This window comes from Aethalodelphis obliquidens, unplaced genomic scaffold (assembly GCF_003676395.1).
Source record: "Aethalodelphis obliquidens isolate GAN/ISIS:26980383/991018 unplaced genomic scaffold, ASM367639v1 scaffold23, whole genome shotgun sequence".
Lineage (NCBI taxonomy): Eukaryota > Metazoa > Chordata > Mammalia > Artiodactyla > Delphinidae > Aethalodelphis > Aethalodelphis obliquidens.
Genome location: NW_020837967.1, coordinates 22,861,132 through 22,875,325, shown reverse-complemented (window position 1 = coordinate 22,875,325; position 14,194 = coordinate 22,861,132). Strand labels below are relative to the sequence as shown.

The following is a 14,194-nucleotide window of genomic DNA, read 5'->3' as shown; positions in this document are numbered from 1 at the left end:
AATGAACGTGCTGAGTATGCAGGGTAAGATGCACAAACGGGAGTCCCACTCACACCCCCTGATTTCTACTTTCTGATCATCTCTGCCCCTCTGTTGCCAGCCTTTCGTCAAGGTGAAAGATGTATTTCCATTTTCCTTTCTGTATTCCAAATGCAAGCTACTCTGACATCAGTACTATTTCAGTTAGTATATAAAAACAAGTACCCTGCTAGAAACTGTGTCCAAAACAGTCGAAGATGCCAGAACAAATTCATTCCTTTCAACATTTCCAGGGTAACAGCAAACCCAAGATGACCTTCTGGGTCCCTTTTGCCAAAATGCATTATAACTGTGCTCAAGTCAACGCTCACCAGAAGCAGCTGAGCTCACCATAGAAATGGAAGTTAAGGAACACGTTTCCTATGCGGAAGTACTCTGTATACCATTTAAGTAACATGATTTGGTTAATCAATTTTAAGTTGAACAAAATCAAGCTACCCAAGGACTCTCTTAAATTTAGTTGGCTGTACACTTGAAAAGGGTGACTCTTAATGGCATGTGAATGAAATCCCCATCTGAAAAAATCCCACTCGAGGCACATTCCACAGAATACATGAGTGGCCCTCCTCAGAACCGTCAGTCATCAAAAACAAAGTAAGTCTGAGAAACTGTCACAGCCAAGATGAGTCTAAGGCAACTGAACAGAATGTCTCACTAATTCCCTCACAACTCCGTGGTGTGTGGGGAGATGCTGGTATCTGCACTTTACAGAGGAGAAAAAGGGAGAGCCAAAAGGTCCTTCCACCATCAGATAATACTTTGCTGGATTCAAACATAGGTCTGTCCAGATGCACAGACTCTCAACCACCTTGCTCTTCTGTCTCTTATTAGTGAAAAAAATAAAAGGATAACTACAGTTCTGTTTGTACAGTTTCCCCAACTGCTACACACGTGTGTAACAATCACATATATGTGAAGGGATGTGAGGGAGAGGTAAAAGGATTTGGGCAGAAAGATCCCATGACGTTAGTAATGGTTATACCTTTAGGTGGAGGGAATTCTGAGTGATTTTTATTTTCTTCTTGAAACTTTTTTCAACTTTTCTCACATTCTCTATTATGAGGAATTGTGACATGTATGCTTAGAAAAAAAGCAATATGGCAAATTATGACTGAATGCTTGGAAAGTTTACATTATGTTTCTATAAAATTTTATCAAGCTTAGGGTTTCCCTGGTGGCGTAGTGGCTGACAGTCCGCCTGCTGATGCAGGGGACACGGGTTCGTGCCCCGGTCCAGGAGGATCCCACATGCCGCGGAGCGGCTAGGCCCGTGAGCCATGGCCACTGAGCCTGCGCGTCCGGAGCCTGTGCTCCGCAACGGGAGAGGCCACAACAGTGAGAGGCCTGTGTACCGCAAAAAAAAAAAAAAAAATTTTATCAAGCTTAGGTACCTCTTCTACTAATGTTCAAAAATGGTAAGCATGCACTCCAGACACAAGCGGGTCAAAGGGAGGGCAGCCCATGGTCTACTCTGGGGACGCTGCTCCCCCAGTCACCCAGTGGACCCCTACTAGCTTATACCACTGTCACTCCCCCGCAGACTTACTCTTTGATACTAAAATCAGCCTGTCAATTGGTGCAGCCACTATGGAGAACGGTATGGAGGTTCCTTAAAAAACTAAAAATAGAGCTACCATACGACCCAGCAATCCCATTATTGGGCATATATCCAGAAAAGGTGAAAACTGTAATTCGAAAAGCTACATGCACCCCAATATTCATAACAGCACTATTCACAATAGCCAAGACATGGAAACAACCTAAATGTCCATCGGCAGAGGAATGGATAAAGAAGAGGTGGTATATATATACAATGGAGTACTACTCAGCCATGGAAAAGAATGAAATAATGCCATTTGCAGCAACATGGATGGACCTGGAGATGATCATACTAAGTGAAGTTAAGTCAGACAGAGAAAGACAAATATATGATATCACTCATATGTGGAGTCTAAACTATGACACAAATGAAATTATCTATGAAACAGAAACAGACTCACAGACATAGAAAACAAACTTACGGTTACCAAAGGGGAAAGCAGGGTGGGGGGGGATAAGTTGGGGATTTGGGATTGACAGACAACACACTACTATATATAAAATAGATAAACAACAAGGATGTATAGCAGAGGGAAGTATATTCAATATCTTGTAATAAGCTGTAATGGGAAAGAATCTGAAAAAGAATATCTCTGAATCACTTTGCTGGATACCTGAAACTGACACAACATTGTAAATCAACTTACACTTCAATAAAAAAAGGGAAAAAGTCAAGTCCAATCAGCCTGTACAACAAAGGCACACAGTGTGCTATCAAATGCCCACAGGGGCCACTAGGCCTTCTCAGGATTCATTGGGCTTCCGTTTAAGTTAACCTCAAATTTCAAAACTCTGACTCCTGGCCATATAAGAGAACGGCAAACCGGCACTCCTGGTAGATTATTTTCTCTAAAGGCTAAAACTTAGCCGAATACTGTCAGCAGAGGTACCAAACGCCACAAAGGGAAAGAGGTTCAACCAAAGCTATGGGCTTACATCTACTCACTATTAAGATTCTGTTTACCAACTGTGGGAATCTCTTGAAGTCTCAGCTTTGCTTTTACCTGGAGGGAAGATTTATGGGAGATGGGAGGAGACGGAGGGGAGGTCCTCCCAATCTAGGTACTTACTCAGATGGAGAATTTAAAGGACAAGATGACCCTTGGAGGCCAGGTGCAGAGGCAGAAGGGAAATGGGTCCCAAAGATATATTTGGTCTCTTTTTTTCCAACTTGGCTAAAACCCGTAATGTAGACCCTTGAGGAAAAGATTGCCTCTGCTCCATTTACTTCTATGTCTCAGGAGTTTTCAGGATTTGATTAGCACCTGCCCTGTGCCAGACTTTGCTTACGGTTTATATTATCCTTGCCCCTCGTAACTGCCCTGTGAGAGGAGGATGTAAATTTCCCCTTCTGCAGATGACAAAACTGGAGATTGGGGAGACTGACCTTTACAGTGTCACCAGATTCGTGCCTGCAGGGCCCAAGATGAAAGGCCAGGCTTATCTGGCCCGTGTTCTTTCCATGACATCACCCTCCCTGCCCTGGCATCATTATGGGAAATCACTGGCCTCAATGAAAACATCCATGCCTCTGGGAGTGAGCAGGAATTTGAGGTGCTGTCCACCTGCAAAAGGAACGAAAGATTTCATCTAGTGCCACTGACAGCAGCCCTGTTATCTGGGACAACTCCCCTGTCACTCATCCTTGGGCGATTCTTCTCCCTGTGTAGACTCCGCCTCGTGCCATGCTTACGTCACCTGTGATTTCAGCAAAGCTGGAGTAATGTGTCTTGTCACCCCATTCCCGTTCCAGTTCTGTGTTGGCAAACTATAATATCGCTCTTCTCCATCCAGAATATGCAGAAGGCAAATGAGGCTACTAGGTTTCTAAACTACAGTCTTATATGGCCTCGGAGCTCTCCCTTGCATAAATACACGCTGATACGCTAACTCAGAAGCCAAGAAAAGACACTATAAATAGCCCGGGTTCCAGCTAGCAGAGGAAGCGGACCCCGTAGTCATGCCAACTTGTGCATACAAGCATAAGGATGGGACCTTCAGAACGCGTCTTTTCTTAGAGCCGCATCTATACCCAAGGAGTATCCCATGGAGAGCATTATCTTTGCCAACGATGAGCTAAAGGGGTTTTTTATGAAACTAACGCAAGTCAGAGAAAGGTAAAATCCCCAAGTGAGACTCCTGGAGGGGAAATGCAGTTTGGATGAGTCATCTGAATGCAAAGGGTTTTAAAGTCCTTCTTTGCTGTTAAAGTACCTTTTAAACACGTGTGCGTATGTTCATTAATAAGCGCAAGAAAATAACCAGTATCCAAGAAGGCATCAGGCAAACATGTGAGCCCCGAACTCAAACACAAATGCCTCAACTCAAGTACTCGGAAGAAATTCTTGAGTTCTGTCTGGAAAAACCTACTGATGTGAGCTTCACTTTGTCCAAAGATGTCAAAAAATGGAAGGAAAGGAGATAAATAGGCATGGCTGATTAGGGCACGTTCTAGATCGCAAAAGAGCATGTATGACCCCAAACACCAAAGTTTCATTCAACAAGAGCGAGCAGGTGTGTTAGAGACTAAATGGAAAGGAGGAGGTGGCGGAGACAGAGTGCAGGGGGCAAGGGCCGTGGGAAGAAAGACCGGCGACGCCAGTTCTCCGCAGATGAGCGGATCCAACCACCACCCTGCACCCCGCCCCTTTGACCCGGAGGCACAGAGGACCCTTCTTAATGGTTGTCAGATAACTAGCCATTTCCTCCAACAATTTACAAGGCAGCAAGGGCTACTGTCCTCGCTCTTTATGAGCTGTGTCACTCCAGACCTCACAGTAAGATCATCTTGTTTTCTGACATTCTGCTAAAAGGAGGTGAGAAAATTAAAGTCCCTGACATTTATTTCCCGGTAATTACATTGCAATGGAAATGTTGGTAGTTATTCAATTGGTAGAAACCCACTCGAAAGCAAAGCCTAGAAAATTATCATTTGTTTACGTGCACGTCTCTACTAGAACACATAGATGCCAGAAGGTCTGTCTCTCTCTTTAAAATGGTAGAGTGAAGGGCTTCCCTGGTGGCGCAGTGGTTGAGAGGCCGCCTGCCGATGCAGGGGACACGGGTTCGTGCCCCGGTCCGGGAAGATCCCACATGCCGCGGAGCAACTGGGCCCGTGGGTGCTGAGCCTGTGCTCCTCAACGACAGTGACAGGCCCGCGTACCGCAAAAAATAAAAAGAGTGAAGAGCTCGATGCTGCTCTATATTTTGGTCACTCCCTCGGCCCTTTCCCTGCAGGGTTTGGTAGTTGAAACACCCAAGGAGCCCCCCTGGGATCCATTACCGGCCACTTCCCTTTGGCTCAAAGGTTCTCAGAGTTTCAAATAGACTTGCTAATGGTGGCTCCTTCTAAGTCCCTATCCCCATGGCAACACCAAGGCTACTCCTCACCACCTTCAGAAACAGAATGCACGGCAAGCAGAAAGGCTGATTCAGATTTCTCACCTGCATTTCTGCTAGTCCTTCCATAGGAAGGATCTATGCACCCTCACCCCCAATATTCTCACCTTCAGCCAAAGACGCTTCTATCATCCGTGCTAAAGGAAACAAGAAAGAGGGGAAAGACCCCTCCACCCCCATCACGATCTTTGTGTGTGTGTGTGTGTGTGTGTGTGTGTGTGTGTGTGTGTGTGACCTTACCTTACTCTGATGCAATAAATGAGAGTAACATGAATCGAAAAAGAAGAGATTCTCTTGGCCAAGCGGATCCTTGAGGACGTGACCCCTGTCTGACGAATCCCTGTGACTTTCAGGGTCTGGCGTATATTTAAATGATGATAGGCATGTACCAAAAAGATATTTAACGAATGTTTCCTGAACAAGAATGAATCTGAGACGTTTCATTACTACTTAAGCTCTAACAAAGACTCATAAGGTATGCTTAGTGCTTCAAGTACCGTGTGAAATGGCTTAAGAATCACTACGAAGACCACTGACAGCAAGTATCACACACACACACACAAAGAATCGGGTGCCCTGGCTTTATGACAAAGATCACGCCCTCAATCCCTACAGACTTACTGCTGAAAGAGAGAATACAGCAAAGTCACATCCTCGCCACGATGTCCAAATTCAACTCTGCGTCCTCAACAACAACCACTAAACAAAGAAGAGGGAGGAGGATGACGAGTATGTGTCCCCCTGGGAATCTGAGATGGGGGACGAGGTACCGCATCCTGCCATCACTCTCATAGCTTCTGTCCTCCCAGGATGGTCGCCTTGCCCCGTTAGATGGGAGTCTAGCTTCAAAATACACACAGTATGACTCCTAAATACAGGCCAGCTCCTTTCTGTATACCGGACGAATTCAGTGCCATATATACATTCTGTATCTTACAGGGGATTTGTAGGAAGCTAAAGGGTACTTCTGCTTCTGTATTTTTCTCTTCACCAAACGTCTTTACAACCTAAATCCCAGGTACAGGGAGACTGCGATGCGAGTGGAACTGTTTTCCCCAGTCACTGCCTGAAACAGAGGGCATCTCCCCCACCCACCTCTATCCTCTTTCTCACTGGCATTTTTATCAAGTTCTGGAATCCTCTACTCCTAACCAAAATCCCCGCTCAGCCGCTCCCTATTTTCCCCTCACTTTCTCTCTGTCCCCTGAAACTCTGGGCTGAAATGGAGAGATTTCCCCACATCCCTCACCTGTTAAGCGGAAGCATGCCCAGGCTTCTCTGAGTTAAGGCTGCTCCTCCCGGAACCCCTCTATCGCAGCTCCCCGCAAACGGAGAAGGTACTTCCAGACCATCTGTCTCCAGCCTCTAAATTCTAATTCTTTCATCTGGCATTCTATCTGTCCACCATTGCCTTCAACCCACCTCTCTACACCTGCCTGCCACGAATTCTTAGTGTTCCCTGAACACCAGGTAAAAAGATCCCTCACTATTCTTCTACAGAAATCATGCTCCTGCCACATCTGTGTCTCCCTGGTCCCTACTCCTAGAACGCCTTTCCTTCCCACTGTTGGAGGATCACATCTAATTTCTCCTGCACTCCTTTTGTGATTCCCTGGTAGGAACACAATCTTCAAAAAAAAGAACAGCATCTTCCAACACTCAAGTCCTGAAGCACCTTCTCTGTTTCCCTGTTTAAGACACTTCCACTCTCTTCTATTAAGCACACTCTGTGCATGTTTTAGCTCCTATGGAAAACTCTAAGCTTCCTGGGATCAGAGACCCAATCAGGCAATGTCCTCTGTTGGGTGTTGGGTGGTAGGTCCTTGTCAATCCCCCTCACAATCACTGAGGCTTTCCCTTTCCTTACCCTGCTTGTACGAAGCCAAATATGCAGACACTCATGGAATAATACGAGGAAACATTGTGTGGTCATGAATCGAAGTACACAATTTTCCTTGGCATACAAGGAATGACTCTGATGAAGACAAAAAATGTGTCCCCATCTCTAATGTGCTGAATTCAGAATTCAATCCAATCTCAATGCTCTGAAAGTGTCTGTTGCAAGTACAACAGCAAGAACTCACTCCCCACCCTAAGTTTCTACTGGAAAAGCACACACTGTGCTTGCTTTCTACTGGACACCACAAGAGTTGGTGGGTGGGGGACATGTTTTGAATTTAAAAAACAAGAAGACTGGAGTCCCCAGTCCCGTGGCAGTGGCTCCGCATATGTATGGACGTGTGTGTGTGCGTGTGTGTGTGTGTGTGCGTGTGTGTGTGTGTGTGTGTGTAGAGAGAGAGAGATTTCCAAAGACTTAGCAAATAGGAACCTTAACTTGAACAAAATGAACGCTCCTCCTAAAACTTTTGGTACTGAATGTTGATTTAACATTTCAATCATTCTCATTTTTTCTTCATACATAATAGCTTTATTCTGACCCAATCCTTTGACTTGCATCCATCTTGCTCATTTAATATGCAACAAAGTCAGCCAGTAGAGGGTAAGGTGACCAAGGATGTGTTCGAGGGGATAGATCTCTCTGTTCAAGTCTCTGCCTACTTCACCGAGGCCTTCAGTCAAAGGAGACCCCTCGTGACCACACGGGCGCCAACGTGGAAACTGACAGCAGCGACTGACGTCTCAAACATGTATTGCAGGCGGCACGATGCAAAGGCTGACACTGATCTACATAATTACATTGTGTTTAATACTAAGAGCTGTGGAAAACCCAAAGATCCTATAGATTTATTTAAAAGGATTTAAAAACAAGACCCTATTGGGAGGTAAATGCTCATCAGCCAGAGAGAAATTTTTTTTTTAATTTTTATCAACACATAGCTGATTTACAATGTTGTGTTAATTTCAGGTGTACAGCAAAGTGATTCAGTTACATACACATATTCTTTTCTTTGTTTACAGTCTCTTCCATTATAGGTTATTACAAGATATTGAGTAGAGTTCCCCGTGCTATACAGTAGGTCCTTGCTGTTTATCTATTTCATATATAATAGCGTGTATATGTTAATCCCTGCCTCCTAATTGATCTCTACCCCCTTTCCCTTTGGTAACCGTAAGTTTGTTTTCTACGTCAGTGAGTCTATTTCTGTTTTGTAAATAAGTTCATTTGTACCATTTTTTTTTTAGATTCCACATGAGTGCTGTCATATGACATTTGTCTTTGTCTGACTTACTTCACTCAGTGTGATCATCTCTAGGTCCATCCATGTGGCTGCATACGTACCAATCTCCGGATGAAGATGGTTCATAGAGAATGTTTAAAGGTTCTTTTATTGATATATCACATATTAATATTTTATTTATAAATAATTGTATGACACTGATGCTCTAACGCTCTTCCTTTTGATTTGTGTTCCTACATTTGTTTTTTAAGTCTTGAAATCAAAGTGAAAAGTCTCAATTCTCTAAGATGAATTTGCTTTTTTAAGCATTTGTATTAGTCCAAGGGAAAAAGAATCTGAAGGCTGTGCTCGACGAATCTAAGTTCTGTTGAAGTCTGGATGAATGTTAGAAAGAACAGCCATCTGGCTCACATGCTCACTGTGGTGACTGAATCAGGGAAAACAATGAAGCAAATGTGAAGGCAGAAATAAAAGTGCCTCAGAGCCCCACTTTCTAAGGTGTGAAATTTTTATTCTCTCAAATAATGGCCAAACTAAACAAAGACAAGGCACCTTTTCAAAGCATGTAGAAGGTAACTATTAGAGAACAGAGTCTCCATTCAGTAGCGATTATAGAATAGTCTCTTTTTCACTTTCTATAACTAAATTTGTACTAATCAAATTTAGTACAAATTTACTCATTTCATAGAGGCCATTCCAGACTCAGCAGCTTCACTTTCTGCTGGAAAACTACCCTGAGCTTACTAATTTGCAAGGATGTTTGTGTCACTAGATGGAAATGTAAAATCCAAACGTTTGAAAGTCTCAGTGAATTGCTAAGCATTTTAAAATCCTACAAAAATGTAACAAGACACAGCCCGACCGGGGGATACAAACATCTGAACATCCACAAGACATACCATGTCCTTGCTTTTCGTGTAAGAAAACATGTCATGGAAAACATGTTGGACAGTTGGAAGCATGTCTCCCCATATTCAGAAACCTCAGTGACTCATCACTTACCTCCTAATTCAAAGGCAGAAAACACTAAAGCACAAACTTGCTTTTGTAAGGACTCCTAACCCACCTCCGAAAGTCAAAATCAAACCTAAAGTTCCTACAGTTCTTAAGAAACCTTTCTTAACATGTTCTAGACTCCTCCCATCACAAATACATCTTCCGCCTGTGGGTATCCTGTAAAGATATGTACGCTGACCTAAAATAAGCCGCTGACCTGAATCTGTTATTAGCGCCTTCCAAGCCAATATTCATCCATTCACCCTGTCCCAGCGAGGGAGGGTGCTAACGTAAATCAGAGTATTTGATGAAGTAGCTTTCCTTCATCTCCATCAGCTTTTCCATTTCTCGAAACAGCTTTCTAAGATAGGTCTTATCATTCTTCCCATTTGAAGAGAGACTGAAACTCACAAAGGTTAAGTTACTTGCTTGAAGTCTGAGAACTAGAGAGTTTGGACTCGAATTCGGGCCGTCCGAGTCCAGAGTCTGTGCTCGAAGTGGCTAGGCAATCCTGCCACTAAGTGACTGAAATAAACACGCCAGTCTTAACACTTGTGGATTAAGACACACGTTGAAGGTAAAGTAAGACGGGTGTAGGCTTTTAGCAGTGAATACTCGTGACACTAAGATGAAAACAGAACCTAACGACCAAGAGAGCCTGGTGTGGTGTGGTGAGCACCGGAGTTAAACCCTGCCTCTGCCCTTTCCTAGCTCTGGGACCTTGGGCCAAACTTCCCTGAACTTCTATTTCCAGACCTTCAGAAGAGACTGTATAGTTGGAAAGAAATGGTGTATGAAAACAGGCCTGGGAAACTAGAAAGCCCAATGTGAATGGAACCTAAGGGGAAGAGTGAAATCCAAGATAAAAGCATTTTCGATCAGCTACTCAGATGGAAGGGTTAGCTTTTCACACCTTGAAAGACGTTGGTTATGTAATTCCCCGAGAGAGTAGATCTTTTAACCTTCCACCTTGCTCGATCCTCCTTCTGGATCTGTGCCTCCAGTGAGGCTCCGTTACTTCATGGGGAAGACAGAGAGTGTGATAAAGGACCCATGTCTCTGAGATGTCTGCTTTCTGAAGAGGCGCTCGTACGAGCATCGTGGGTAACTGAAGTCAACTCTTTCCACTGATAACTGCCTTGCCGCGCACTCCTTTTTGACTTCTTCTGATAGCAACCCCCACCCTCCTTCCTTGGTCTGTCCTTCCCCCACTCTAACCACGCCATCTGCCCACCCTTGACACACACATTTTAGCCAAACTGGTCCACCATGCTACTTCATCCTTGCCCACAGAGACTGGTCCAAAAGGCGGTACCTGAACTAAAGCAGGTCAATGAAGAGTCGTCCTCGGTGGTTCTTTGAAATGGAGTTAGAAAAGGGGAACAGGAAGCAACAGCCTTTTATTCGTTATCAAAGATGGCAGGAAGGGAGCCTGGGGCTTCCAATTGTTATGTCCGGGCCTACATGGTGAAATCTGGTCTGTGGTAGGAGAGACTCCAATACCTAGGCAGGAGACACAGTCCTACCAGCATCTTATCATTTCTAATAACATCCAGGCCTTTGACAGTTATGAGTGGAAACAAGTTATGACAGTTATGAGTGGAAACAAATTCCCTTTTGCTTATGTGAGTTTCAGATGGGATTCTGACATTCACAACCAAAAAAATCCTTACTACAGAGATCTGAGAACAAGGACAACAGTTTTCTCTGGACGGGCGTCGCGGGTACTTTTAATGACAAAGCCAATGGTAACGCACACTGCGTTGAACACCTCACAAACCGGCAAATGAAACCTTCCTTTCCACTGAATTAAGACCCCAAGCAAAAGTTATGATTACTCCTTAAAACAAAATACAATCTCAATCTTAATATCTTAATTTGCCCCAATTAGTAAGATTCTCAAACATCTCATTAAATTCCCTTAAGGTGTCTAGTCTTGTGGTAAAACCTGACAATACTATATTCAAGCTAAAAAAAAAAAAATCAAGAACACAACTTCTTGGTTTCTAAAACCAGCCAAACTCTCTCCTCTGCCTGGAGCACATTAGCGCCACTCAAATTTTATTAAGACCGTGATAATTCGATTTAGCCAGTCCTCTGGTGCCCACATGGGCTTTTTCAACACACGTACACCAACATACATAACACACACATACACCACTGAAACATTCTAATTTTACACTGGTAACTGGAGTGGTTTTATAACAAAGACTAAGATTTGATACTTTCAAAATTATAGGGGCAGCACACATGCTCATGAACACATATTTCTAGACACATAAAGGTACATACATATTTCCAGGAAGATATCTTTTCTCAGACTCACTCATTCCCACTAGGAATCCACTTGCTTCTAGATGGGAGAAAGCATAGTACGGTTGGAAGAAGGCTTGAGGGGTTGCAATGATTTCTTCTTGCACCTACACCCGGGGTATGGTGTTTTCCTGAGGCCCCCCTAGGAACCTGAGCGCTCACAGGTCTAAAGGCTTCATTCATTCTCTGAAGTGGACCTCAGCTCTTTTTGCCACCATCCTAAACCCGTTCACTCTTCCCCTGGTAACAGCTCTTGGATATTCCCCTGGAAGTCGCCACCTTTCTCCCTCCTAATCCACGTGTCTTATATGGAGCTGACTTTTCTCCCTGCCTCTTCATCCTCCGGAGTGAGCATGCGGCTTGGGTCTGGCCCATCAGTGGATCAGAGACCACAGCCTGAGCTCTCCATCCACGGCTGCACGATCACTCAAGTCACAGTCAGTGAGGGGCAACAGAACATGAACTTGGAAGGATGGAAGCCTGATGCTCTCGGGCACCATCTTGCCACCACCTAGGGCTGAGGATGAAGCACACATCGGGGGGAGCAGAGGTGAGAGATGGAGAGAAACCAGGCGCCCAAGGACAGAGGTACCATTCCAGTCACTGACGCCTGGGCCTGGAAGTTCAATGAGCCCCAAACCTCCTTTTTGCTTAAGCCAGCCTGGGTCCTGCGTGCAGGCTCCTGCCACAGAGGATCCTAACTGATGTCCCTTCCAGAAAGAAGGATCCTTCCAAAGATGAACACAGGGAAACTGGAGGGGAGATGTGAACAAAGGGGAAGAACGGGTCCATAAGTACAAATGACGACCAAGGAGACAAATGCTGTGATCCAAGAAGTCAAATTTTCTAATGAAGGAGTGAGTCTGCACTACCTTGTATAAAATACCCACCTTATAAAATACAAGCATTTGGTCAAAAGTCTACAATCGATTGAGTAAAGTCCTCCAAACTGAAGTTGAACTCAACCAGAGGACTTCATTCACAGGGCAATACTGTCACCATATCTTTTATCACAAATTCTCCACATGTTATCTTAAAATGTAAATAGATCTGGGTTGTGGAATCATGAGCAACCTTTCTTTTCTGAATTATTTTTAAGTGAGTGTATATTAATTTTATATTCAGAGAAAACCACCTGCATTTAATCAGAAAACAAGAATGATGAAGGCCGTTGGGTGGGGGTCTGGCCAGTGCTCCGCAGCTGTCTGTGACACCCGGAGCCCACGGGCCGCCTCGGCCCCAGAGAGCCCGGCACGGTGCGCATGGGCACCGTGGGGTCACATCTCCCCGCGTCCGGCTTGGACACCTTTGGGGACCCGAGGAAGATGAACAAGCACCAGCTCTATTACTTGGTCTTAAACTTCGCCATGACTGTGTCTTCTGCGCTCATGGTCTGGAAAGGCCTGATCGTCCTCACTGGCAGCGGGAGTCCCATCGTGGTGGTGCTGAGTGACAGCGTGGGCCAGCCTTTCACAGGGGTCACCTTCTGTTCCTAACAAATTCCCCGGAACACCTGATTAGAGCTGCTGAAATCGTTGCTTTTAAAGTCGAAAGACGAGACATTCCAATAGTTCACAGAGATATCAAAGTTCATGAAAAAGATAATGGAGACATCAAATTTCTGACCAGGGGAGATAATAATGACGTTGGGGATAGAGGCTAGTACAAAGAAGGCCAGCGCTGGCTCGAAAAGAGGGACATGTTGGGGAGAGCCAGAGGGTTTTTACCATAGGTTGGCATGGTCACCATAATAATGAACGACCATCCAAAATCCAGGTGTGCTCTTTGGGTTGTAATGGGCGCATACGTGTTACTAAAACGTGAACCCTAAAATGAAAGGCAGTTCCTGGGACCAGACTGAAATAAATTCTGTTGAAAAAGAGAGAAGCTAATATATTTGAAATGTTCCTCTTTCTGTATAAAAGGAAACAATGTGGAGACATTTTTGTCTTGTTCGAATAAATGATTCGTCCCTGAAAATAAACAAAAAACAAGAACGATAACAGATATTTTCAGCAGGTTCTAAAAAATACTGAATATTTTATTATTTATTTAATATATCATATAATATAATTTATAAGTATTTAGATCGTATTTATCAATTATATTGTATTTCTAATATAATATAATATAATCTAGAAATTGCATTTATAAATTATAGTATTATAAACATATAAATATTATGTTTGTAATTGTATTTTATGATTTATTTGAAGCATAAAACAAGGATGATGATAGCAGATATCTGAAGTGGAATCACCTGGTAAACACGCAGATGTCCTCATGCACAACAGGACATCCTTTTTCTAACACAGGTCATATTTATCAAACAAAAGGAGCTAGTTTTTTTTTTTAAATTACCACCAATGACCCAGTATTATCACTCCTGAATTTCCTTGAGATTCCATGCTACTGCAGTTATTATTGGTATAATAAGGTTATTTAGGCTAATCTGGGCGCCCAATCCCCATTTATCATGTATACTCAAGATGCGGATTCAGAATGAACTAAACAGAAGAAAACCGTTGTTTTTAAAAATCTCGTGGCTGGGAACAGACTGTGGAAAAGTAACAAGTCTCCAGATTAAGTAGGTTTTATCAGGTCTTTGCAGGGAAACCCAAGCCCTGGTCAAATTATCACCACTGGCCTATGTAAAGGTGCCACGGTTAAAAATCATTCTCCAGGTGCTTCCATTTGGGGAAAATAAC

At 43.8% G+C, this 14,194-nt stretch overlaps 1 pseudogene; it reads left to right on the top strand.

Annotated features, from left to right (window-relative positions):
• Positions 1–12,748: 12,748 nt before the first annotated feature.
• On the top strand, positions 12,749–13,317 carry LOC113628219 (signal peptidase complex catalytic subunit SEC11C pseudogene; annotated as a pseudogene).
• Positions 13,318–14,194: the final 877 nt, after the last annotated feature.